At 39.9% G+C, this 27,139-nt stretch overlaps 1 protein-coding gene across 30 annotated transcripts in view; it reads left to right on the top strand.

Moving 5' to 3' along the window:
- The window catches only part of MLIP (muscular LMNA interacting protein), a 254,915-nt gene that overhangs the window by 33,747 nt on the left and 194,029 nt on the right, over positions 1 to 27,139 (top strand). For 2 of the 30 annotated variants that reach the window (XM_080934371.1, XM_080934369.1), the window contains exons 2-3: positions 4,449 to 4,488; positions 10,158 to 10,271. The exons of 27 other annotated variants lie outside the window; for them this stretch is intronic. The gene's annotated coding sequence lies outside the window, so the exon portion shown is untranslated. The remainder of the gene's footprint in view (positions 1 to 4,448; positions 4,489 to 10,157; positions 10,272 to 27,139) is intronic. One more of the 30 variants, XM_080934368.1, reaches the window with a different exon arrangement.

Below are 27,139 nucleotides of genomic sequence, written 5' to 3'. Positions count from 1 at the left end.
CCAGTTAGTGGCTCTTTGGAGACAATTAAGATGTGTGGCCTTGATGGAGGAAGTATGTCACTGGAGGTGGGCTTTGAAGTGTCAAAAGACTTGTGCTATTCCAGTGCACCCTTTCTGCTTCCTGTGCACAGTATGAGTATGAATTCTCAGTGGTCATTCCATTGTAATTCCTGCCTTCTGCTACCATACTACTATTTTTACCAAGATGGTAATGGATCTAAATGTCAGGAAACATAATCCACAAATAAATTCTTTCTCTGTAAATTACCTTGTTCATAGTATTTTATCACACCAATAGAAAAGCAACGAATACAGTTACTTTCATCTAGCTAGTCATTTATGTATTTTTCTTTGCTTGCTGGTGAATGTAGCCTTTTGTGTTACTACCTGGAAATAATATATTAGAATAAAACGGAACTAGGAGCTAGCATATTCAGCATAACCATTTACTATTCTTCTACATGTGGGTGACCCTTAGTTAAGTTTTATTGTAATATATAATTTCTAAGTACTGGCACACAAGGCTATGCTCAGCATCACAAGAAGAAAGGGTGTTTACACATGAAAATGAAAGAGATACTATAATGGCAGAGAGTGGGCAATACATGGAGGCGGGAAGAGAGTGTGGAGTTGTTAGGACACAGGAAGAGGACAGCTTTGGAGACAGATAATGACGGAGCCTAGCTGACATACTGACTTGATATCTTGTTGAATGTCAATTAAGAAGTCCCAAAAGAATGTGCGTGTAGAAGCTAGACAGTAACAAAATTAACACCAACCTTAAGAAAATTCAGTGGGTAGAGTTTTTCACATGTTTCCTACAGTGCCAAGTACATCGTTTTGTCATTCAATTTATTCCTCGTAGCGATGGCTAAGTGAAGCGTGGTGATGTCTGTCAGTGATGGATGAAGTACAGTAGAACTGAAAGCCAGTTTTCTTTTCTTTTTTCTTTGGAGAAAAGAGTCAGATTTTACTGTGAACTTGGGTTTCGGTAAAGGCTGCCAATATCAATGCCAACAAGCACAGAAGGGAATGGATTAAGACATAAAATGCTAATTGGCAACGAGGATGGACAATTGTCCTACCTCCAGGGAATGATGGAAATTCCTGTTGGAAATGTTGGAAAGAAGCCATTCTTAGGCTGACGGGGACTTCAAGGTAAGAGTTTGAGGGGATGTGCAGATACAAGCACGTCAAGCTGTGTCAGTGTTCCTAGCTCATGTGTCCCGGTAGCAAAACCCAAGGAAAGGGGCAGACCTTACCTTCTGAGAAGGAGGTAGCCGGAATGATGAAAATGGGGTCAGATTGGTTTCTCCTCCACTGGAGACTGGCTCCCAGGTTTCAGAAAGAGGTTTTGTGGTGGAGCCCCTGTTGGGATTGTGGTTATTAAACAGCACTTGTGGTTGGCAGGTGACGAGCAGATTGGTGACATTATGGGAAGAGAGCGGACTGGGAGGCAGCCTTGTTTTGGCTGAGTCTTAGACCATCTCCTCTCTACTGGTGCCTCTGATTGAAATGTTGGTGGAATTGACTATTCTTTGTATGTCTAAGATCTATTTTCTTTGCGGGGGAAGGGGTCACTGGTGAATACCTGTCAGCAGCAAGTATGTTGACATTGAAGATTCAGTACTATTCAGTACTCAGGATTGCTCCAGAGTTGAAGACACATAGTAAGGATGGGTGGTTGCCTATGGAAAGTTTCCTTGAAAATCTATATGATGCAATGACATTTTAAAAAAGAATACGTCATAAGTATCTTAAGTGTGGGTAGCCCCAGTACTCTTACCATTTACACCTATCAGTTTTAATCTTGACTGCGAATTAGGACCAAAGACCAAAGGTAGTTCGCCTCTCTGATGGCAGTCCTGATGTTGGTAATTGAACAGTACTCCTGGGTGCTTCTGTTGCTCAACAGAGACCAAATACATCTGCTTTATATGTAGAGCTGAAAACCAGGAGCAAACAAGCAAAATGGTCATAAATGTGTCCATGTTCCTGCTATGTCAGGCTAGTGTTCTTGTGTCATTGATATAAGCACACACTCTGGGTGGTGTTGAAGGTATTACTCTTATTCTATATTTCAGGTTCCATAACGGTAAGTGTTAGATGCCGGTCAATGAATAAAGAACCAGTCCACTGTCTGCAGTATAAAGGTCTAGCAAGGTGAAGATACAAGCTTATCTTGTAGAGATGCTCTATTTTTATTATGTTTTAAATTTTATTTTTATCCCACAGGGCACACTTCTGGTGTTTGAAAACCCACCAATCCCTGAGCTCATTCCAAGCTCTGGCATTGAAACCCCACCAATCCCATCCTGGAAATCTCCATCCTAGATTCTGTAGTTTTTTGATAAATATCCCCACTCACAAGCATCCATACCTCAAGCCCCATCTCTAATGCATTATTTGAAAATTACTGTTTTTTTTTTCTATTGATAGTGACCCTTGCTTTGTAGAAGCTTTGCAATTTCATGAGGTCCCATTTGTCAATTCTTGATCTTAAAGCATAAGCTGTTGGTGTTCTGTTCTGGAAAATTTCCCCTGTGCCTATTAGTTTAAGGCTTTCCCCCATTTTCTCTTCTATTAGCTTCAGTGTACAGGGTTTTAGCTGGAGGTCCTTGATACACTTGGACTTGAGCTCTGTACAAGGTGATAAGGGCAAAACAGCAACCAACAGATTGGAAATAGATTTTTACCAATCCTACAGCCAATAGAGAGCTCATAATCAATATATATAAGCACTCAAGAAGTTAGACTCAAGAGAATCAAATAACCTTATTAAAAATGGGGGACAGAGGTAGACAAAGAATTCTCAACTTAAGAATATCAAATGACTAAGAAGCACCCAAAGAAATGTTCAACATCCTTAGTTATTAAGAAAATTTAAATCAAAACAACCCTGAGATTCTACCTCATACCAGTGAGACTGGTTAAGATAAAAAACTCAGGTGACAGCAAATGCTGGCAAGGATGTGGAGAAAGAGGAACACCCCCTTTTTTGTTGGTGGGATTGCAAGCTGGTACTATCACTCTGGAAATCAGTCTGGTGATTCCTCAGAAAATTGGACATAGTACTACCTGAGGACCCAGATATTCCATTCCTGGTCATATACCCAAAAGATGCTCCAATATATAACAAGGACACATGTTCCACTATGGTCATAGCAGCCTTATTTATAATAGCCAGAAGCCGGAAAGAACCCAGCTGTCCTTCAACAGAGGATGGATACAGAAAATGTGGCACATTTACACAATGGAGTACTACTCAGCTATTAGAAAGAACGACTACATGAGACTCTTAGGCAAATGAATGGAACTAGAAGCTCTCACCCTGATTGAGGTAACCCAATCTCAAAAGAACACACATGGTATGTACTTACTGATGAATGTATATTAGCCCAAAAGCTCAGATTACCCAAGATACAATCCATAGACCACATGAAGCTCAAGAAGTTGAAAGACCAAAGAGGGGATGGTTCAGTCCTTAAAAGTGGAAGGAACAAAATATTTACAGGAAGAAATACAGAGACAAAGTGTGGAGCAGATACTGAAGGAAAGGCCATCCAGAGACTACTGGGACCCATCCCATATGAAGCCACCAAACCCAGAGATTATTATGTATGCCAAGAAATGCATGCTGACAGGTGCTTGACATAACTGTCTTTTGAAAGGCTCTGCCAGTGTCAAATGCTCTCAACCAACCATTCATTGGACTGAGAATGGGGTCACCAATGGAGGAGTTAAAAAAAGGACTGAAGGAGCTGAAGGGGTGTGCAACCCCATAGGAAGAACAACAATATCAACCAACCAGACCCCCCAGAACTCCCTGATACTAAACCACCAACCAAAGAGTACACAGGGAGGGACCCATGGCTCCAACAACATATGTAGCAGAGGATGGCCTTATCAGGAGAGGCCCTTGGCCCTGCGAAGGCTCAATACTCCAGTGTAGGGGAATGCTAGGCTGGGGAGATGGGAGGGAGTGGGAGGAACATTCTCATTGAGGCAGGGGGAGAGAGATGGGATAGAGGAATTCCAGAGGGGAAACCGGGAAAGGGGAAAACATTCGAAATATTCAATAAAAAATAATAATAAAATTACATGAGCTGAACTCTTCTGCCATAAAATTACTAATCTAATACAAATCCTCTGCATTACCATCAAGTAGTGTTGGCGTATTCTTGTGAAGTAATGCTCAAAAGAAGTAAAAGTTTAATTGTTTTCTTTCAGTTAACTTAAACAATAAGCCACGTAAAATTTTACTATGCCAACGTTCAACACTGCAGGTGTTCTGTGGATGGAAGCTTAAAAATTTTTCTGGAATCAAGTAAATACATTTACGTTTGACTTAAGGATTTGATGACATTGTGTAGTGGGTATGGGAGATTTTATTTCGGGAAAAAGTATATGCATGCATTGATTGCCTGTTTTTTGTTTTGACCGAACAGCAGAAGCCCAGAGTCTATGTCTAAGTTCATTTTCACACAGGTAAGGACTTAAGCTTATATACACATCACCCACCACATACACGCAAGAATGCATACATGCACATACACACATATGTACACATGCATGTAAATAAAGCCAACAGAAGAAAATGAAAACATGCAGTATTTTTCCACCTTCCTATCCAAGAGTGGCTACCATTGATGCTTTGGGTGCGATCTGTCCGCTGTAGCTACACTCACGCGTGCTTTAATCCCGTTGCCCGTTCTGTTTAGTGCATTTGAACACTGATCTCATGCAGCTTTCCTCTACAATGCAACCTTTCTGGATACTTTTTTTGTGGTTTGAATATTTACTCCAGTTGACAAACTTCTGCTAGGTATTAGATTGTTCTAATTTAGAAACAGGAAAATTTTAAATTTTAAATACAGAAACACAAAATTCTGGAAGAGAGTGTAGTTTTGTCTTGGTCGGAATAGACAACAGGGTACATATTTTGTATGTCAGCAAATGTAACGCATGTCACTGTGTTAGCCCTCTGGCTCTAAGAACACCAGCTTGTGACATCAGTAATGTCCCTGGTATAATTTTTATCAACTTACCTTTCTTAGGATCTCTCTGGATCCATGACCCTAGCTTTAGAAACACAGTGTGACTTGTCCACAGACTCTACCAGGTATGAGGCACCTTTGTGCTGCCCTATCTCCAGCTCAGTGCCGTGGAACTCAGTGTTCAGTAAAGCCAGCTTAAAGGTCATTTTGTCAAGAAAGTCCCCCTGTCCTTCAGGAAGTTTCGGCTCCTTTTCTGTAGCTCTGAATCCATCCTGTCCTCCATACCCACATGCCCTGTCTCTTCATTGGACCAGTACAGTTTACCTAGCGAACAATGTCAGAGGAACTATTTCTATTGCCAATATTAACCACTTTCTGCAATGTGCTATACTGTGATTTTTGTGTATCTGAGATCAACTTAAATTCTTGGAATTGCTTAATAATTCAATCTTTAAAAAGGCACTTCGATATTGAGTTTTCTTCCTGTCTGTTTCACTGTAACACAAAGGCAGAGAATGAAGAATAAAAGATAAATGGAAAATTATAATTTACTGGTTATTACTCTTATGTGAAAGTGAACACAGTTTTAAACGTACAAGATACTTGTTCACTCAGGTTAAAGGCAGGATTATTTTTTACTTTGTTATCTGAGTCAAATGACTTCTCATGTCTCTTAAGCCTTAGTTAATTCTGAGAGCATTTATTTCTCATAAGAATGTAATATTCTTCTTTTATTTTATTCTTTGTTATGATAATAATAATATAATATACAAAGTTTTAAACATAATATACATTTATAAGAAAGTTTGGGTTTACGATTCTAGGTGTTCAAATAAGAACAGTTTGATTATGAAAAATTCTCCAACCTTCCTAGGAATGGGAGATTTCTGTTCTTATCTAATTATAAAGTTTCACATTATTAAAACATGATATCTATATTTTTATGTTTAGCATGCTTGTGACCGACTAGCAGTATGCTGAGCATCTTATATATTTTGCAGATTGAGAACACATGGTATGGACTGGTACTGGCTTGAGTATCTCCCATACCTCTTGTTGATGGCAGATATCTAATTGAAATGGCTTCATTCAAAAGGAATCATTGGCTGGTCTAACTGAAGAGGAAGCTATGTACTGTATGCTAGATTCCAGCTACAGTGACACAGTCAAGGGCATTGGCTGGGGCTTACTGCTGTTTTACTGTCCTGGTGTTTTATCCTCTACCTTCTCTGTGCTGACCTTACATGCCTTGCCCAGAACTAGAATCTGCAGCAGTGACTTGAAGCTTGACCTGCTGACTCTCAGGCTTATGTCTTAAGCCTTCCAGAGGGTTCTACTATATGGAAGCTTATTTTTGTGGTTCAAAACAGTCAGATAACAGTTATTTCCTAAGGCAGCAGTGTCAGAAAGGACGGGCTTATTTGAATGTGTATCAGAAAATAGCCACATGTCTCTGCCTTTCAAACCTCCTGGAAGAGTAGTACGAATTCATCCAGTTTCTTTTGTCACAGTTTAGAGCAGTTTGACTTTCTTTTCTCCTGATTCTCATCCCAGGAAAACACAGTAAAAAGCTGTAACTAGCAGCCTTCCTTAATATAGTCAGTTATGTACATACAATCTCATTGTAAAGTTCAAGTGACGTGGTGCACTGATCATAGCAGGTGGTTGTGAAATCACAACGGAAAACATAATATCAGCCACAGCGTGCTGCAGCAATCATGGTGTTTGGGACTCAGGGTAAGTGACTGGCTGTAATGTAAACGTATTCATAATGTAATGCACCATTGTGATTCTCCTGGAAAAATTAAAAACCAACAGAAACTACACTGAAAAGACTGAGGATAGTGCTGAGCTGAATACTTTTCTGTTTGCATATTCATCATACAGATTTTTAAGTGTGTATTTGAGAATTGTATGTATTTGGCTATTTTTGAGATATTTGGCTCATAACAAGTATCCTGATGGCTGATATAGCAGATGATACAGCAATTACTAGAAACAGAGAACTCGCAAAGCACTCTCAGGATAGTTTAGTCTCTATTCTGTGATATAACCCTGTGGTGATGTTTATGAGCAAAACTTAATGCAGAGTTTAAATTCTCTGGCATGGAAACCTTTCAGCTCTGTAATTTGAACTGCTTGGGAGAAACTTTCTGAGACCCAGGAAAGCTGCCCATCAACAACTTGGTTCTTTTGTCACATAAAGAACGACTGTTAAAATTTCTTAGCGCTCAGGGGTCAATGCAACTTGGAGAATCCTTCCCCCTTCTTCTGAAAGACTCCTTCATCAGCACACTGCAAGAATTTACAGCCCGCAGTGAGTCACGCTGTGTGTTTAGAGCTTCCCGGCAAGCAGCTTAGCTTCAAGTTCCACAAGCTATTCTTAGCTGCTCCACACCCTGTAATGGATGCAGGAAACTGGATGGACTTGCAGATGACATACTGTACTGGTGGCAAACAGCATGTGTCATGTTGGGTTTCTAAGTCTCTTCTTTCATTGGTGTATTGATGTAGGAGAGGTGGGTGAATTTAAAATAACAACAACAACAACAACAACAACAACAACAACAACAACACTTGTTGCTGCTGCTGCTGCTACTACTATGACTGATGACCCTCCTTGTGATTTCAACACCTTAGCAAACATGAGCACCTGGGGTGAGGGAGACAGGCGACATAGAAAAAGTCGATTCACTCTTTTAAGTCCTCCAGAGCTCCGGGTTCTGGCTTAGATACAATGTGTCAAAACAATAAGAATTCAGGTCCCACCAGCACTACAGTGCTGTGATCTGGAGATGCCTTAGCTGTTGCAGCTTTACTTGTGAAATGAATTGATGTTCAGAATGGCAACTGTATCATCCCTGGCTGGTGACACAGCCTGTGAAGTTGGCAGACATTTTGTCTGGAGAGAAACTGTTTCAGCATGGGTGACTTGTAACTCTGCCTAAAGAACTATACCATTACTGTCTTTATCTTTTTTATTAAAAAATGATAGTCACATTCAAACAATCCGCTGTCCAGGCTTCCTCACTTGTGTGTAACAAGGCTTCGCCAGCTCTTCTGCCCCCACCACCTGTGTGGACATATGCACAGTTGCTTTTTTGATTTGGACTTCGCATGAACGAATGCATGTGAAATTTGTTTTTCTAAATCTCAGTCTGGCTGATGTTTTACTAAACAGGGTGCACCCCAGTTCCATGGTGTATACAGAGCACAGTCCTACATGCATCTTTTGATGGGTATCCAGGCTATTTGTATTGTTCTGTAGCAAACTGCAAAAACTCTGTGGCATGCTCACTTTGATTCCTTTAGGTGTATTTCATTGCTTTTTATATGTGTATCTCCTGTATGTGCTGATCCCTTCCATATCCCCAAGCACATGACCATAGTCCTCGTCATATAGCAGGGATTGTGTATCAATAAGAATATATATATATATATATATATATATATATATATATATATATATATATATACACACATATATATATATACACACACACACACATATATATATAATAGGATTATAAGGTGTTTATCTTTGTCACCTGACTTTCAAATTCTTCTATGCTTGTTGAAATGTAGATACTGTTTAGCATTGAGATAGATACAAAGGGCTGGAGAGATGGCTCAGAGGTTAAGAGGGTTGATGTACTTCCAGGGGTCCTGAGTTCAACTCATAGCAACCACACGACGGTTCACAACCATCTGTAATGAGATCCGATGCTCTCTTCTGGTGTGTCTGGAGACAATGATAGTGTACTCATATAAATAAATAAATCTTTAAAAATGTATTTGCTAAAAAAGATATAGAGATGCATACTTCATCCCAGGTCTTTTAAAAGACCTTATCTTTTTTATACTTATAGTTATTTTAGAAAGAGTATAAAAAATAAAACAAGAAAATGTACATTAAAGATTCAATATAGTCACTTATGACCTGCTGTTTTCCTGAATATATATAACATATGAATCAATGCAATTATTAAGTAATATGGAGTTCACATGTGATTGTTAATACAGAAAAAACTTAAATAGAAAGCATTGGAGGGAGGTTTGGAATAAGGTTCTCTGGGACTGAGCCTGAGAAGGTGACATTAATTAAGAAACCAAAGAAAGGCTCCTGCTGTCCTGTTCCAGGGCAGAGACTGCAGCTGTTTTTGTCACGTGTATGTGGGAGTTTATGCACTCAAGGAGCTATAGTAATTTGGGTTGTTTCCTAGTACTGAGACACAGGTAGTTTCGGCATTTTATATTTACAGATAATTTCCATGATCTTATACAATAACCATATGTTATTTTTAAATAACATACCCCTCTGCCTCTCCCTTCCTTCTCATCCCCCCCTCCTCCCTACCACTCTCTCTGATGCTGCAGATTGAACCTAGGGCTTTTTGAACTCAGGTGTATTTACCACCTATGGAGGCAATCCTTACTTTGGCTTAAGAGCAGTACTTTGTATACACATTTTTTTTTTTTTTTTTTTTTTTTTTTTTTTTTTTTTTTTTTTCATTTTGGCTCTTAGTTCACCGGGACTGGAAACTTGCATGATTTTGCTGAAAATCTGACATGGGACACACTGCACAGCCGTTTGAATGTGAAAGGTCGGGCCGACCTTTGGGAGTAATTCAGAGGCTGCTACTCACCTCTGCCATCTTCCCCCCACTTAGGGAGGACGCTGCTCTCCCCTTTTGTCGGAGGTCATTTTACCCTCCCGCGCTCAGCTGACAAGTTGCTCTGTGAATTGAGAGGCTAGGGAATATTCCTAGAACTAAACAGTGGGAGACCCAGGACGGAGAGACCTCTTCTGGCCCTCAAATGCCCTTACATGTTTTTGTGTAGTGTATTCGTAGTTCACTCTGTGCTATTGAAAAGCCTCATGCTTCTGGGTGTAGGCAAATGCTAAAAGCTGGCTCCGGAAACTCACCGTCAAGAATGCCTTTATCCCTGCAGTGGTTATCTGCACTGTTAGCTGCACTAACTCTTAGTGGAACATTTCTCTTAGGGAATGAGGAATCAGGATGAATAAATACTTTCAACTGAAGGAAGGAGATAGTTTTCTTAGTCTACGATACTGGGATATATTTATTTATTATTTATTTATTTATTTATTTATTTATTTATTTATTTATTTATTTATTTTGGTTGGTGCTTATACAGATGTCATGCGCTTGGAAGCATTTCCACATCTGTCCTGTGATTGCCATGTCCTCTGTGTTGGGGGTGTTCTGTCTGTGTATTCTTTTTAAATGAGAAAACGAAGACACAGAAAAGGTAAGAAACTTGCTTGTAAGACGAGGGTTAACGGTTTTTGAGTACCTACACTTGTTGGGCAAGGCTGCACTTGATAAGGATTTGCTCTTGAAAGTCGACCAGGTCACTTTGATATTATATCTATCCCAGTTTCTCAGAACAGGAAACGAGGCACCGAAAAATTCAATTATTTGCCTAAGGACATGAAAATCTCGTTAGTGATGGAGATGGTGCTTACATTCCAACCCCTGGTCCGGCCTGAGAACACTGAGTACTGTCTGTGTGGACGCTCGGAGAGGGTGGAAGGTGGAGACTGAAGCGAGGAGTCTGTTGTCTGGGATTTCCAAGAATAGTGGTTGCAACCACACGACCATGGCTACAGAAACTAGTCTCATGGTTTGCCTGGCCAAACACAGGCAATACTATTGTGTTTTTTTCCACAATGGATAACAAAATGACACAAGGCCTATAGATTTAAATGCAGGGAAACAGTCATTGCTTTGACAGTAAAAGGATCTGTATTCGCAGGAAATGCTGAGAGTACAGACTTCTTCATATGCTTTTTCTTCTTCTGGAGTCTCTACAACAGCTAGTAGCCCACTTCTGCTTCTTCAAGCCCTCAGTCATGGCAAGGTGTGTGTGTGTGTGTGTGTGTGTGTGTGTGTGTGTGTGTTAGGAGTACATTAGATTAATTGATTTTTCAATTTTTAAATTACATTTTACTTATTTGTGTGTGTGTGTTTGTGTTATGGGTGGTGAGTGTGTACAGGTCAGAGGACACATTGCTACTGGCAGCTCTCTTCCACCTTTGTCTTTTCAAACTGACTTGGGTTGTCAGCCATGATGACTAGCGCCTTTCATTCATCCCCTTCCAACTGAGCAGATAAGTTGGAAGACTTGATGCTTATGGCTAGATCTTGACTTGCCCAGTCTATCATCATGAGTGGGGCTGACCCTGGATAAAGCATTTCACTGGATAATCTTTCATCGTGTGTAGGCTTTTGTGCTGGAGAAAGGAAATTCTTATGGATCCAACATATGTATACCGTGGAGGTCCATACCTGCTTTAAAAGTTCCACATTCTAATAAGAAAGACAGTCTTTGAATACATGAACAATTAGTCTTACAAATGAGAATTTTAATATATTTTATTTGGGTCAAGATGTGAGAAAATTTTTCTTGAGTAATTGACATTTAGAAAGAGAACCAAAGAACACGGTTAGGAGTTGCAGCTATATTTAAAAGCTTGTCTCTAGCCTCATAGAGAAAATTGTTATTGAAATGACCACTCAAACAAAGTCTAATGTCATCCCAGAGGCAGCTGTGATTTGCAATTATCTAGAGAAATAGAAGGAAGGAAGAAAGTTAAAGAAATGGATAAGATTGTTGACTTATTTTCTTCCACTTCTGCGAATTGAAGCTTAAAGTTCCACTGTTGGAATGGTTTCAGCACTCATACAAATAATCAATATACTGCAGGTATATAAGCGTAGAGGAGCTATAGAACCACCATATGTTTTCTGTTGCAATTACTACAGACATTATAGTTGATAGACATATATTTTGCTCACTGTTCTAGAGGCTGGGAAGTCTCTACTAGACTGTATCTGTGTTCTAATTTGTTTTCTGTTGCCCTGATACACCCATGACCAAAAGCAGGTCTGAGAGAAAAATGTATATTTCATCTGATAGGTTATCATTCATCTATGAGAGAAGTCAGGGAAAGAGCTCCAGGCAGGAACCTGAAGGCAGGAATTGAAGCAGAGATCTTGTAGGAACATTGCTTTTTGGCTTGCTCCCCATCTCTTGATTAGTTTGCTTTTTTTTTTTTATAAAATTCAGGATCACTTGCTTATGGGTGATGCTGTCCACAGTGGACTGGGCCTTCCTACATTAACCATTAATAATAATAATAATAATAATAATAATAATAATAACAATAATAATAATGATAATGATAATATTGATAATAACCTGTCTCTACAGAGTTGCCTATAGGCAAATTCAAAATAGGCAATCCCTCAATTAGATTCCCTTTTACTAGACATGTCAAAGTTTGTGTCAATTTGAAAAAAAATTACCAACATAATCTGTGAATATCTTTGTTTTGCAGTAAAGTGAGGGACAGGGGTCAGAGTGTGACTACAATATTAGCAACATTAGTACATTCATGAGAGTAGAGTCATTGTGCCTTAAGGTTATCTCTTTTTTTCTGTTTTTGTTTGTTTGTTTGCTTTTAAAACATAGTCTTTATGTAGCCTTGGTTAGTTTGGAATCAAGATGCTCTCCACCTTAGAGATATGCTGGAGATTTCAAACTTAGAGGTCTACCTTCTAAGAGCTGGAATGAAATGTATGTGCCATCACACCAGGACAAAATATCCCACTCTTAAGATCATTAACGATGGAATTTAAATTTCAGCATACATTTCAGCATAAATTTCAGCATACATACAGAGAGTCAACACTATAGAGACTGGTTTAGAGAAGAGTCAGAAGAGAAAGCACGAGAGAGAGAGAGAGAGAGAGAGAGAGAGAGAGAGAGAGAGAGAGAGAGAGAGAGAGAGGGAGAAATATCAATGTAATTTGAAAATTTAAGTATAGTAAATTTACTTCTTCCATGTGGTCCCTTTTGGATGCTCACGTGACTACAGAAAGCAAGAGCATGCAAATGCCTGCCATGGAAACTGCTGTGCTCTGGAGGCTACAGGCATCCCTGCCCCTAGTAACATTTGGGAGCCATAGTTACAGATTACATTTAATGGCCATATCATGTGGTAAATATACAGAACTCTCGACAGAATTCTAGAGTGTTTCATACTTAAAAGTCATTTTCCTGGGCCTCAAATCTTTAGAAAATGTTTTTCAACTGAGAGGGAGAAAATCTCATTAGAGAACTTGTTTATTTGTGCCGTGGTTTGGCATTTCCTCCTATTTATCAAAGGTTCCTAAATGTTCACCACACGGCTGGAAAAAATAGGAGGCTTGCCTCAGTGGAGGTGTTTGTGGTCTGTGCACACAGAGATTTGTGTTGTGAAGGCTGTAAGGTGTGACCCCCACTGAACACTCTGCTCCTGGTCATACTGTCTCATTGATTGTGCCTTTTGTCCTTCAGTTAATAGATATATCAATAACATTTGGATATCATTGCAGGGAAACGAAAATCTCTGAAACAGGGGTGGAAAACGTCTTTCCTGTCAAGGGCAAGGAGTTTGTCAGGAGTAACAAGTGCTCTCATTTATTAGTTCTGGAACCAGCTAAAGCAGAATGAAAAACAAAACATGTTTAGGATCAGAACAATAGATTCACAGGAAGGGTTTAGAAAGACAGATGGATAATTAGTTGCAACATGAACAAAAAATACAGGCAAAAAAAAGTTTTTCCTTTATTGAAAGAAACTAGTGTTTACTTTGAGACAGCACCTTAGGGAGGAAATCAGTAAGAGGTGCTCAGGGAGGCTGGACCCAGGATCCCTGGTTAAGGACACCACAGGCATTTTGACTTTTATTGACTTCTTTCTTTCTTTCTTTCTTTCTTTTGCTAAAGAATTAAACCATTTGAATTTCGCAAAATCTAGCCACAGTTGTCATTTTGCAAAAGCTGAAAGGGGCTGAGGTGCCTGGGATGGCTGCCAGGACATGAGATTTAGCTGCCAACATTTGCCCATTTCACCCTTCTGAATGGTTTCCTGAATGGCTTTGGCTTTGCAAACATTTCACCATATTATTAGAAACACAGCTGGCTCAGAGCTAACGGAGTGATATGCTTTGTGGACAAAACCCTGTAAAGCAGGAGTCGATACTCCCCAGCTGGTTCGTCAGTTACCAAACAGGAAAGCTTGTTTCTTGTCCACTGATGTGAACCAAATGTTGGTCTGCTGGATATTTCTTGGAGATCAAATGCAGTAGTGCGTGTTCCTCTCTAACTACAAGATGGACAACATAAGCAAGTCACTCCTGACACTGTTAATGGTTAGCTTAGTCACTGTTCTACTGTGGTGAAGAGATAAGAAAGCATTTAACAGGCTCTGGTGTTTAGTTTCAGAGGTTTAGTCCAATATATCCCGGTGGGGAGCACAGTGGAATGTAGGCAGGCATGGTACTGGAGAAGTAGCTGAGAGTTCTAAATTTAAATCTGCAGGAGAGAGAGAGAGGGAGGGAGGGAGGGAGAGAGAGAGGGAGGGAAAGAGGGAGGGAGGGAGAGGGAGGGGGAGGGAGAGACAAGGACTAATCACCTCCAGTGATACACTTCCTTCAATAAAGCCACACCCATTCAAATAAGACCACACCTCCCAATCCTTCTCAAGTTATGAAACTCCCTGATGACTAAGCATTCAAATAAATGAACATAGGGGACCATTTTTATTTAAATCACCACAATGACCCAGGCCCTAACTTGGAAAGTTTTCAATAATTCCAGAGGTAAAACATGCATTTTTAAAAACCATTTCTGAGTAAATAGACAACTTGTGTTTACCGTTATACAAATAACAACTTTGCTTATTCCCCTGGGAAGTCTGCACGAAACAGTTAACACACACACACACACACACACACACACACAAACTTAGGCCAATTGTATTAAAATGGTGTGAACAGGGCAGATGGGGAAGGCTAAAGAAGCCACTAGACTACACAGGGTTAAACAGAAAGCTCTTGCACAGACTGTGAGCCAAGACTAGTTTAGAAGTCAAATAGGTTGGAGTGTAAAGATTGCCTGGGGATTTGTGTCAATCCCATTTCTCCCTCAAATTGGTAATATATATATATTTCCAAATAACTGCCGTTTAAAAGTCTTTGCTTTGATATCCTCTTACTTTCAATTTACACCCTTTAAACATTTCATTTTTAAGAGAGTTTTGAAAATGTTCTGGTTGACCTGATTTTACATTAGTCACCTTGGTTATCTGAGAGGCTACTGCATACAGACAGTACATCCCCTCTCTTCCCCATCGCTGTGATGAGCCGGAAGAGCCATGGCGGACAGCCACTATTTGCAGCTTGAGGACCATCTTGCTTTTCTGTACTGCCTTTGACATCTGCATTTTCCCCCTCAAGCTTCTGGTTACATATGATTCCTCTCTTACCTAGTCACAGTTTCTTCCCCCTTTCCCTTCACTTTTCTCGACAACTCCTGACATGTGTGTTTGGTGGTGGTTTTGCAAGCCTACGTAGTGAAGTATTATTGTAGACATTATTGCTCAAAGGAAATATGTGTGTTTTATGTGTCCCTTGTGTGCTTTTGGGATTCCATGCTCAGTGTAATTGCTCTAATCAAAGAGTTAAACAAGACACTTTTGGCTTTAAATTAAATATTTTGTTTCATCTGGAAATTCCAATTAATGTTCCATTGGAAGTAAGTTAGCTCTGCTTGAGAAATGGTTCTCATTTGGATTTTTTGCTTCAGGTCATGACACTAATGAGCTTTGAATTTCCTACTACTAAAAACTGCTGCATGCATTTTAGAAATAATTTGAGAGCAATTTTGCTTAAAAATGGATAAAATAATAAAAATAAAGTGCCAAGAAATGATAGTGGATCATGGGTAGTTTTCACTATTTTTTTTGCCTTTGTTATTTATTTATTAACTTTTAAATTTTCTTTATTGGATACTTTATAATGTTATCTCCTTTCCCAGTTTCCTCTCTAGAATCCTCATATTCCATTCCCCTTCCCCTGATCTATGAGAGTGCTCCCCCACCCACCCACTCTGTCCCCTATCTCCCCACCCTGGCATCCCCTACACTGGCATATTGATCCTCTCCTCTCATTGATGTCTGACATGGCCGTCCTCTGCTCCATATGTTACTGGAACATATGGTCCCTCCATGTGTATTCTCTGGTAGGTAGTTTAGTACTTTAACTGTTTTACTTAATTAATTTTTATTTCCTTTTCCCCTTTCCTTTAAAGGAAAGAGTCTTTGAGAATTATATATAATAAGATATTATAAAATAAAACATTTCCCGATCTTGTGAGGTCTCTTCCCTAATTCATGGTGGAATCTTGTCTGGTTTAATATTATGCACGTCTTATATAGGTAGTGATAGCTTCTGTAAGTTCCTGAGTTTAATGATCATGTCATATCCAAATGACAACATTTCCCATCATTTATCTCCATTCTCTGCCTTTAATATTTTTCTCTGCTTCCTCTTCTACAAAGTTTCCTGATCCTTGAGGGGGTTAATAAAAATGTCCCTCTTAGGTGTGATTATTCACAGTAGTTTATATTCAGGACTTGGGTCAGTTACAGATTTCTACATTGATTGCTTCTCTGACTAAGGTGGAGAACAATCCAGGTATATGTATCAACTTTTGTGCATGTGACCTAGTGCTCTGAGATTTTGAAAAGATTTTCAGTATCAAGAATGAAAACTCTTGTGTGGAGCAGACCTTTCATCCAACCAGAAAGTAGTTGGTTACGTCCATACCAGCTTTACCACTAATACATGATTAGTCTTCTTTTATTCATTTACTTCCCATTAGGTCTTGGCTTAACAGTCTAAAATAAGGCAACATTTTTTGTTGGCTGAGGAAGGTGATTTGACTTTAGAAAAGAGTAATAGAGTCTGGAGGCCTTCATAGTTCTATTCCTGCTGATGGCCAAACTGTCGTCCCCTGGAGATTTACCCCTTTCTTCCTGCTCCCCATTATCATCAGTACCCAATGTTATGACATTAACTTAGTTTACAAAATAGTAGATTTTCACATAGCTTTCTTGAATATCCTTAGTGTTTGTTCTCTCTCCCTCTATAGCCCTGCTTTTCCCTACTCTCCCTACCTTTCCCCTTTCAATCCTCCCTCCCCATCACCCCCTCTCTCTTTTATCACCTGCACTCTACTATCCCTTTCTCTTCAAACCATTTTCCCTTTCCCAGTAATTGTCCATATTTAGTTTTATGGATCCTATAGGTATTCATTTAAACACAAATATAAAGATTATATACTAAGACAAAGATGTAAAAACAGAATGTTTATCTTTGTAGGTCTGGGCTACCTCATTATGTATTATCCTTTCAAAGTCTCTTAAATGTGTTAACTGTAAGAAAACACATTTTCCCTATAGGAGAGTGTCTAAGTTAGGGTTTTACTGCTGTGAACAGACACCCAGACAGAGGCAACTCTTGTAAGGACAGCATTTAGTTGGGATTGCTTACAGGGTCAGAGGTTCAGTCTATTATCATCAAGGCAGGAACATGGTAGCATCCATGGTGCAGGAGCAGCTGAGAGTTCTACATCTTCCTCTGAAGACAGCTAGAAGACTGGCTTCCATGCAGCTAGGACAACAATCTTAAAGCCCATGTCCACAGTGACACACCTACTCTAATAGACCACACCTTCTAATAGTGCCAAGCATATACAAGCACTCCCTGGGCCAAGCATATACAAGCCATATCAGGGAGTCAATGTCAAAATTATGTTTTATTTTTTACTTTAATCTGCAAAGGAAATTTAAGAGTATTTGAAACTGAAACAATAGATCAATTTGCACTAATCCAGATGTCATGGCTATAAGCCACTTACCCAAACAACTTATGTTCAACAAATGGCAACTTCTACAACAGTAGAGTTTAACTGTAAACATAGTATATATTCACTGTGCATGGTCACTTCTCAGTGTAGGATTGAAAATGTCTGAGTTTACAAACTGCTTCTAAGGAATGGGATATCCTTAAAGATAAGCTTTAAAATTTCCATTCTAGTGACGCGACTTAGAAATAATGAACCAGCATACAATAATCACCAAAGAAAACACAAACTGGTATTCTTTTAATACAGATATTTTTATATAATATTCATTTTTCTCCTTTTCTACTTTTCTTCTCCTCCTCCTTCTCCTTTTCCTTCTTCATGACTCAAGGGCTAACTAAGGTAGGCAGTATTGAATGTGGCTGAGCGCTCTTCATTTGGATGGTCATTATTGTTCCTGGCTCTCTTGCAATCAAACTGTCAAATCTTGGAAAAGAACTATGCCGTTTGTTTCCTTATATGAAGAATGGAATAAATAGCAAAGCAAACACATATAAGTATTATGTATGTAAGATGAATCAACCCATTCTTCACACCTGGAATGGTGCCCAATAAATACATGTTTTGTGTTTGTTGTTATTATGAAGAAATGTTCATATACAATTGGGAAACCTGATGAATTTTTATCACCCCTGTGGAAAGTGTGAGCACTGTCACTTACCAGAGCTGTTTTATTTATTTATTCATTTTTTTTTTTATCAAGCACTGACCTCTTTCAGGGGAAGAAGGTTCTGATTGCTATGAAGGCAAAAATGAATTTTAAAATTTATGAGTTGGCATTTGATCTTTAGCATGGCATTAGATTGATTCAGTATATTATACATATCTGTAGCTGAATTAATCAAATTTATTTAAATTAATAAAAGAAAAATAGACTTTGAAATGCTGTTTGATAGTTTCCATTAATTAAATGCCCCAATGCTTTGATAAAGTGCACGGACAATGTGGAAATAACATTTGATTTATTTATTTTTTCTGAAAATTGTCTCTAATCACCTACCTTTAACGAGTTCCAAAAAAGTCCTTAGAGGATTCTTTAGAGACAAGACAATATTTTAATTTGTTTGGAATCAGAAACTCTTTCGAGCTCATTTCCTGGAATTAGGACTGATCGTTTTCTTTGAGTTGAGGCTAAATTTTACTTCTCTCTTCTAAACAGTCAATCAGCATGTTGAGGGCTCATCTGAAGTAAATTCTGTATTTTGATATTCAAGCTACAAACCCAGGGAAGTTGAAAGCTTTCTTGTGCATATATTGTGTCTTGTATCTACAAACAGAAGACATTCAGGAAGCCACAAAATTGTGGGTATGTGTACCTTTGATATTAAGATAGGATGTTGCAAGAATCAGACATAGTACAGGTCACCCCTAAACATTCTGTCCTGATGGAAAAGTTCAAGCCAATCCTGCAAATGCAAGTTTCAGCAGAAAGAGAGATGCATAGGCCCTGACTATTAGGATCCAGGTCATATAGTACCCATGCTCTTGCCTGGGCACCCAGCTCTGGTTATTTCTCACTGAGCACAGCTGGATCCAGGGTGTCGAATGCTCTTGCAATGTATGATGTACCACGGTGCTGTCCAAGGAGTTTCAACAGCGCAGTTGCCAATTTAAAACCTTCATGTAGTTGTTAATAGTGAACCTGATGTAAGGAATATTTAATGGAGCACACTCTCAGATGAGATCTTTGATACCAAGAATGTACTTTTAAACCTTGTCACCCACAAGTGTCACAGCAAGTAGAAATCTTAATTTTCATTTGACAGATAATATAATTATTAATTTTAAAAGTTGGCTAAGTTTCACAGGTTTACCAGTTAGACATCACAGAACAAAGGACACAGACCCAGGCTAGATTCTGTCATGTGGTCAAGATATGGTCAGTCTTTTGTCATAGCACCCTTTATCACCTGTGTTCCATGTCACTACCTTTATCTGTCCAAGGCGAGCTCCTTTCGGTGCATTTCCAGGTAGGAAGGCTCTGAAGCACCATGGTATACATCCCAAAGAAGGAACGGCAATAGAAGCAGCCCACACCATTTGCACCATCACCATACACTGTCCCCACGCCAGCAGCACAGGAATCTTGTGGGTTCTCTTACGCAGCCTGTGTGCTAACTGTCCTGGTGCAGAGTCAGATCTCAAAAGTTGCTTCATGTTTGGTAGCATGTTGAACACCATGAGAGGTCTTCCCTTTTCTCCATCCAAACTCCCCCACTCCTTGTTCTCTTTCAAATTCATTGGCTTCTTTTTTAAGTTATCACACACACACACACACACACACACACACACACACACACACTCACACTTTCATAAGTATAACCTGCTCACTCTGTATAATGTTACTCATACATCTTCAGGGCTGAACACTTGGTACTGAATAACCAGTTGAAGTGCTCATCCCTGAGGAAGACAACTTCTCCCACTGTCAGCCTTCCTATAATTCTCTCTGTAGGGTTGAGTCCTTGTGGGTTTTCCTCCCATGTCAATCACTTTTATTTTTATTTTATATTATCTTTTTTAAGACTGAGATGTATTTTTTCCTTTTTGAGATAATTTCGAAAAATTTCAAAGAAGGTTATCCCTCCCCCATTAATTAGACTTATCTTTGTCATTTGGGTGCTTATAGATAACAAACAGTTCATGGTTATTCATTTGTACATGTTCGGCTGGAGCAGCACACAGTTGCTGGATGAAGAAGATAAGCTCATTTCAGAAATAAATTGCTGAAAATCAGCAGACCGCTTGGTTCAACAGATGTATGGAAGCTGTATTTGTATACCAAGCATGATAAATAGGACCACAAAACAAGCTATATAATATTTCTCTTTAAAGCCATAGTGTTTTGTAAATGTAATTCTTTGAAAACAAAAAGAAAAAAATACAGAGTAAGCCCCAACGTAATTCTTTTGGCTTTCTCAGGTCTGCACTGCTGTTGCTGCAGAGATGGCCAAACTTTGAACAGTTAGTTCCCACTTGCATTTGAAAGCCCCCAGAGTCCGTGTGCCTGGAAATGCCGTCAAAATGGACATTCACTGTTGTATAGCTCTGGAAATGGATCTAGTGTTGGTAAATACCAATCTGTAATTCTTGAGCTGTTCAATTTCACTCCCCTACTGGGGATTCTGGAAGGGGTCCTGATGAAAGGCATGGCCAAACCCTTCCTCCTGGTAAAAGAGACAGAGATGGGCTCAGAAGACTCCAGGATAACTGTGGGCTTGGTGACACAAAAGGGCATCATAGTGAGGAAAGAGTTACTGAAAGCAAATGAGAAAATCTTCAAAGGCTCCTGTGCCTCCGCAGAGAAACATTCTAAGCTGTATCAGCTTAGATCCTTGTAGAAAACACAGCCAGTACCAAGTGACTGCTAATGATTTGAAGAATATCACTTTCTCACAAAACCAGTCCTTGTCTGATTTTGTCAATTATGCTCTGGTGAAATAGAAACACAAGTTAATGGTTGTGGAGCTCTAAAAGATGGGGACTGGCTCACAGACTTCGCCACGACTGCGCCACAGAACTACCCAGTGCTGTCTGCTGTGAGAGCCCAGCTCTGACCACAGCAGAGAGGTCTGGATCAGAGCACAGAAGGAGGACTTTATCCCAGGGTGTTACCTCTGATGGAACCCCACTGGGGTTCCTGGCCATCGGCTCTCCCATTCCAAAGGTCATCAGGAGTGGGTTTGTTGAGAAGTATGTTGTCACAAAGAAACTGGGAGAGGGAAAATCCTACTTGTGGAATTCCTCTTTCTAAAGGACAAGGTCATCGTTTCTATATGAACAAATAACTCACAGCTGGGCAGTTGAAATGTCTTCTTAGACTCTAGGGGTAAATACTGTAAGTGCCCGTGGGCAGGAACACTTGCTGACGTTTTTGTGATCTGTGGTACAGATTTGTGAGTGGTACTCTCTTGTTATGCTTGTTTGTGTTGCATCCTAAGTGAAAATAAAGTCAGAGGAGAAAAAAAAACCTGCTTTGCTAAGAATTAAAACAAGACCAACAATATCTCTTTTTCCAGGATACCTTTCAGGAGGAGGAAGGGTGTGGCCATGCCTTTCATCAGAACTCCAGCTAGAATCCCCAGCAGGGGAGTGAGACTGAGCAGCCCAAGAATTAATTACAGGCTGGTATTTACCAAAACCAGACCCATTTTCATACTGTGTCCATAGGAAACCATCTCCTTATTTTAGTTCTCCATTTTCTTTTTTTAGAAAGGATTTATTTATTTATTTAATGTATGTGAGTACACTGTCACTGTCTTCAGACACGCCAGAAGAGGGCATCAGATCCCATTACAGATGGTTGTGAGCCTCCATATGGTTGCTGGGAATTGAACTCAGGACCTCTGGACGAGCAGTCAGTGCTCTTAACCACTGAGCCATCTCTCCAGCCCAGTTCCCCATTTTCTTACTTCTGAGAGTTAACTTACAGCATGGCCTCTTTAGTGTAAGTCTTGAAGGAGGACCATTGCTTATGCCTGGCTACTTTGCTGTTTACCAAACAGTCCCCGGGAGCACCGGGATCACCGGGAGCACCGGGAGCACTGTGACTGAGTCTCTCCTTGCCACTCTTGCAGTTTTTGTTCTCCTTTGAGTTTTCTCAGTGACTTGGTATCATGCTGGGTCTTGCACAGTTTGACATGGTGTCACACATTCTGCTCCTTTCTCTCCCTCCTACTCCACAATTGATATCCTGGGTAATAATAGATTTGTAAACTAGGCTGTGTTCTGTAGAGATGCTCTGCTAATGGCTTAGCCACAGAGATCTATGAGGTGAATCTAGCTAATTACCTCTAAGCTGGTAGTGCTTCTCTAAACACGTTGCTGCATTTATATGTGGAAAAGGTAGCATGTGTCAAGCTATGACATGCAGATTGTGCCTTGTTCCCTTTTTCTTCACAGCTAGACGGCTACCGTTGTTTAAATAGCTGATTTATCTTCAGAAAGAGCCAAATATCATGAGTTAGATACACACACACAACACACACACACACACACACACACACACACAGAGAGAGAGAGAGAGAGAGAGAGAGAGAGAGAGAGAGAGAGAGGGACAGACAGACAGACAGACAGACAGACAGACAGAGGGGGACAGCAAGAGAGACAGATAGAAAGACACAGAGGGAGACAAAGAGAGATATAGAGAGAGATAGAGAGACAGTAAGAGAGACAGACACGCAGAGACAGACACATATTGAGAGACAGAGGCACAAACAGAGTCAATAAAAATAAATAAATAAACTAAATATAAAAGATTAAAAGATAAAAAATTAGTTTGTGAGTCACATGTTGCAATTTGGGCACCGAGAGGTCATTTGATTGGCTAGCCAATTCTCTGGTTTATACATCTGTATTTTCCTGCTTTACTTCCTTTAGACTCTGCTGCAGTCTAAATGGGCTGAGGCATTGCCTACACTGGTGCCTGTCAGTGTTAGCATCAGCATCCTGAACTGCCCTGTTCTTCACTGTTCAGAGCCCATTGTGATTTGCACTGAGATACAGCCGTGATCTGGGAGAAGGACTAAGCAGGTTTTACAAACCAAGTTTGTTATCTTTATATTTTGAAGTCAATAGGGTTCCCCGCCCCCACAATTGACAAATGGCTTGTGATATGTTCCTCCTACAATAGGTGAAACAATATAACCGACTTTCTTGTGGAGCCAGGGCTCTGCTCTGGAGACTGTACACTGGCAGATGTGTGAATAGAATCAGAATTGGAGAAGTTTGTGCTAATCACAGCAAAATGCTGGGCTGGGCTTGAGAGGCCATTAAATTGCTTTTCTTCTGGGGGTGGGGTAAGGAATGAAATCAAAGCCACGGCATTTTTATACTGTTGGCGCTCATGCTCACACTTAAATGACATGCATCTTTTGATTAAAATACAGATATTTTAGTTCAGATGTCACCTTGAAGTTTAACCTCTTTTATACCTTTGATATAAGAGGTTTACCTATAGGCAAGAAAAGCCAGAATTTGTTACGATTTATGAAAACTAGTGAGGGGTTTCCTTGCTCCTGTGTGCAATCTACATCATTCTGTGTACTGTGATAGCAGTCCTGAGTCCAAAACCCAAATCTATTACTGTAGGTAAAGTGTGTCCTTCACCTTGACAAAGTAATCAACTTCCTTGTTTTAAAACTGGGAGACAGTTGTAGGGAGTCAAACAGCTGCAGAAGTCTTGGGACTGAGAGGAACCAATAAGTGGCGGTTAATGTAGACAGTAATTTAGAGATTTGCTTATTGATTTAAAGCCTCAAATTGCCACCATTCCCAAAAGAGCAGCTACCATTTGGGGAGTCGGCAAGGCCCCTGGTGATAATGGCAGATCTTTATTGTTTCTCACTGAGTTTTAATTCAAGGTGACTTCTGGTCATTTTTTATCGTAGTGTTTGTCTACTACTGTGGAGGGAGATTTGCAATTGGCTTGCTGAATATTAATAGCTGCATCAGAACTTTTACCTATCTGATCAAATTCTTCAAAGCAGCTTTCAAGTATGTTATAGCTATAAATAGAACTTCTATGATCATCTGATACATTTTAAAAATCTTGCCCGACTGCCTGGTCCGAAGAGAAGAGGCAGGAAAAGTGCTATCTGTGAGCTCAAGGACCACAGGCCTTCTACAAATAATTCTGCCACAGAGTTGCAGACAGGACAGTCTGAAAGAAGCAGTCTTTCAAATGCAGTTTCCACTTCTCAGATGGCTCTAGCTTCTGTCAAACTGAAAAAACAAAGCATCATCATCATCATCATCATCATCATCATCATCATCAGCAGCAGCAGCAGCAGCAGCAGCAACAACAACAACAAAATAGCAGCAACAACAAACCCAAATTAAAAAAAATATCAACTAATCAGCACAGAGCACACTTTGTTACTTTCTGCCAAGCAGCCAGTGGGAATTTCAGTAGCGTTGGAGTAGTGCACACGCCAGTCTCAGGACGCCTGCCATCTTAGCAACAGCTGGCCTTCTGACCTACAAATGTGGACTTCTTTCTGCTGATTGAGGTTTCTGAAGGGATCATTGCTCGCGATGGAACTCATCATCAGAAAGATGAAAATATTAGTGCAACAGAGGTGTGAGGGCCTCAGTTATTACCCCAAACGTACATAAAACGTTGGGCTGAGGCCATCGGGAACAGCAGAGATCCAGGGACACAGGCCTGGTGAGAGTAGCCTGGGCGCAGAGAAGTCTGGGCCGAGCCCTCGGAAAACGCGGTCCCCCGATTGGTTCAAGGGAGCAGAAACTCTGCCGTAGAGACTCGGTTTTCACCCAGAGGGCCTGTGCGTGTGGACCAAACAGGCCATTTGCCACCGGGAACAGCAGAGATCCAGGGACACAGGCCAGGTACACAGGAGAGACGGAAACCAATCACTGACGAGATGGCAAAAGGAAAGCGAAAGAACTTACCCAATGCAAAACAAGACAATCTGGCAACATCAGAACCCAGCTCTCCCACCACAGTAAGCAGTGGATGGCCAAACACTCCAGAAAAAAAAGACTCAGACCTGAAATCATACCTCAAGATGATGATGGAGATCCTTAAACAAGAACGGGAGGAAAAGCATAAAGAAATAGAAGCTTTTAAAGCGGAAACACGAAAAACACTCAAAGAAATCAAAGAACTAGAGGAGAACAAAACCAAAGAGATGATATAATTGAAGAAGGAATTTAAAATGGAAATGGAAACAATAAAGAAAACACTAAAAGAGACAACCCTGGAGGTAGAAAACCTAAAGAAGAAATCAGGAGTCACAGGTGCAAGTATCTCCAACTACAAGACTACAAGAGATAGAAGAGAGAATCTCAGGGGCAGAAAACAACATTGAAAACATAGACAAAACAGTCAGAGAAGATGCAAAAACCAAAAAGCTCCTAACCCAAAATGTCCAGGAGATCCAGGACACAATGAGAAGACCAAAACCTAAGGATAATAGGAATAGAAGAGGGCGAAGAATATCAACTAAGAGGCACAGTAAATATCTTCAATGAAATCATAGAAGAAAACTTCTGTACCCTTAAGAATAAGGTGACCATGAGTATAAAAGAAGACTACAGAACTCCAAATTGAGTGGACCAGAAAAGAAATTCCTCCTGACACATAATAGTCAAAACACCAAGTGCCCAAAACAAAGAAAGAATACTAAAAGCAGTAAGGGAAAAAGGTCATGTAACATATAAAGGCAGACCAATCAGAATCACACCCGACTTCTCAACAGAGACTATGAAAGCTAGAAGATCCTAGACAGACATTATGCAGACCCTAAGAGAATACAAGTGTCAGCCCAAGCTGCTATACCCACCAAAACTCTCAATCATCATAGATGGAGAGACCAAGATATTCCAGGACAAAACTAAATTTACACAATATCTGACCACAAACCCAGCACTACAATGAATTATAGGTGAAAAACCCAATACAAGGAGGGAAACTACATCCTAGTAAAAACAAGAATATACCTAAGCAAGAAAACCAAAAGAAGAAAGACACACAGTCATAATTCTACCTCTAAAAGCAAAACTAGCAGGAAACAGCAACCACTATTCTTTAATATCTGTTAACTTAAATGGACTCAATTCTCCAATAAAAAGACATAGGCTATCAGACTGGATACATAAACAGAATCTGGCATTTTGCTACACACAGGAAACTCATCTCAGACACAAAGACAGACACTATCTCAGAGTAAATGGTTGGGAAAAAACCTTCCAAGAACACGGCCCCAAGAAGCAAGCTGGAGTAGCCATTCTAATATCGAATAAAGTAGATTTTCAGCCAAAGGTTATCAAAAACGATAAAGGAGGACACTCTTTGATCATTACAGGGTAAATTTTTCAGGAGGAACTCTCAATTCTTAACATATATGCTCCAAATACAAGAGCACCCATATTCATAAAAGAAACCCTACTAAAGCTCAAAAAATACATTGCACCCTACAATAAAAGTGGGAGACCTCAATCCTCCACTCTCATCAAGGACAGATCATGGAAACAGAAACTGAACAAGGACACAGTGAAACTAGCAGAGGTTATGAACCAATTAGAATTAATAAACATCTATAGAACATTTCATTCTAAAACAAAATACACCTTCTTCTCAGCACCTCACGGCACCTTCTTCAAAATTGACCATGTAATTGGTCACAAAACAAGCCTCAATAGATATAAGAATATTGAAATACATCCTTGCATCTTATTAGATCACCATGGTCTAAGCCTACTTGATCATGGTGAATGATCGTTTTGATGTGTTCTTGGATTCAGTTTGAAAGGATTTTGTTGAGTATTTTTGCATCAATGTTCATAAGTGAGATTGGTCTGAAGTTCTCTTTCCTTGTAGGGTCTTTGTGTGGTTTAAGA

This window comes from Micromys minutus, assembly GCF_963924665.1.
Source record: "Micromys minutus genome assembly, chromosome: 21".
In the NCBI taxonomy this organism is placed as follows: Eukaryota; Metazoa; Chordata; class Mammalia; order Rodentia; family Muridae; genus Micromys; species Micromys minutus.
This window is presented reverse-complemented; position numbering and strand designations above follow the sequence as displayed.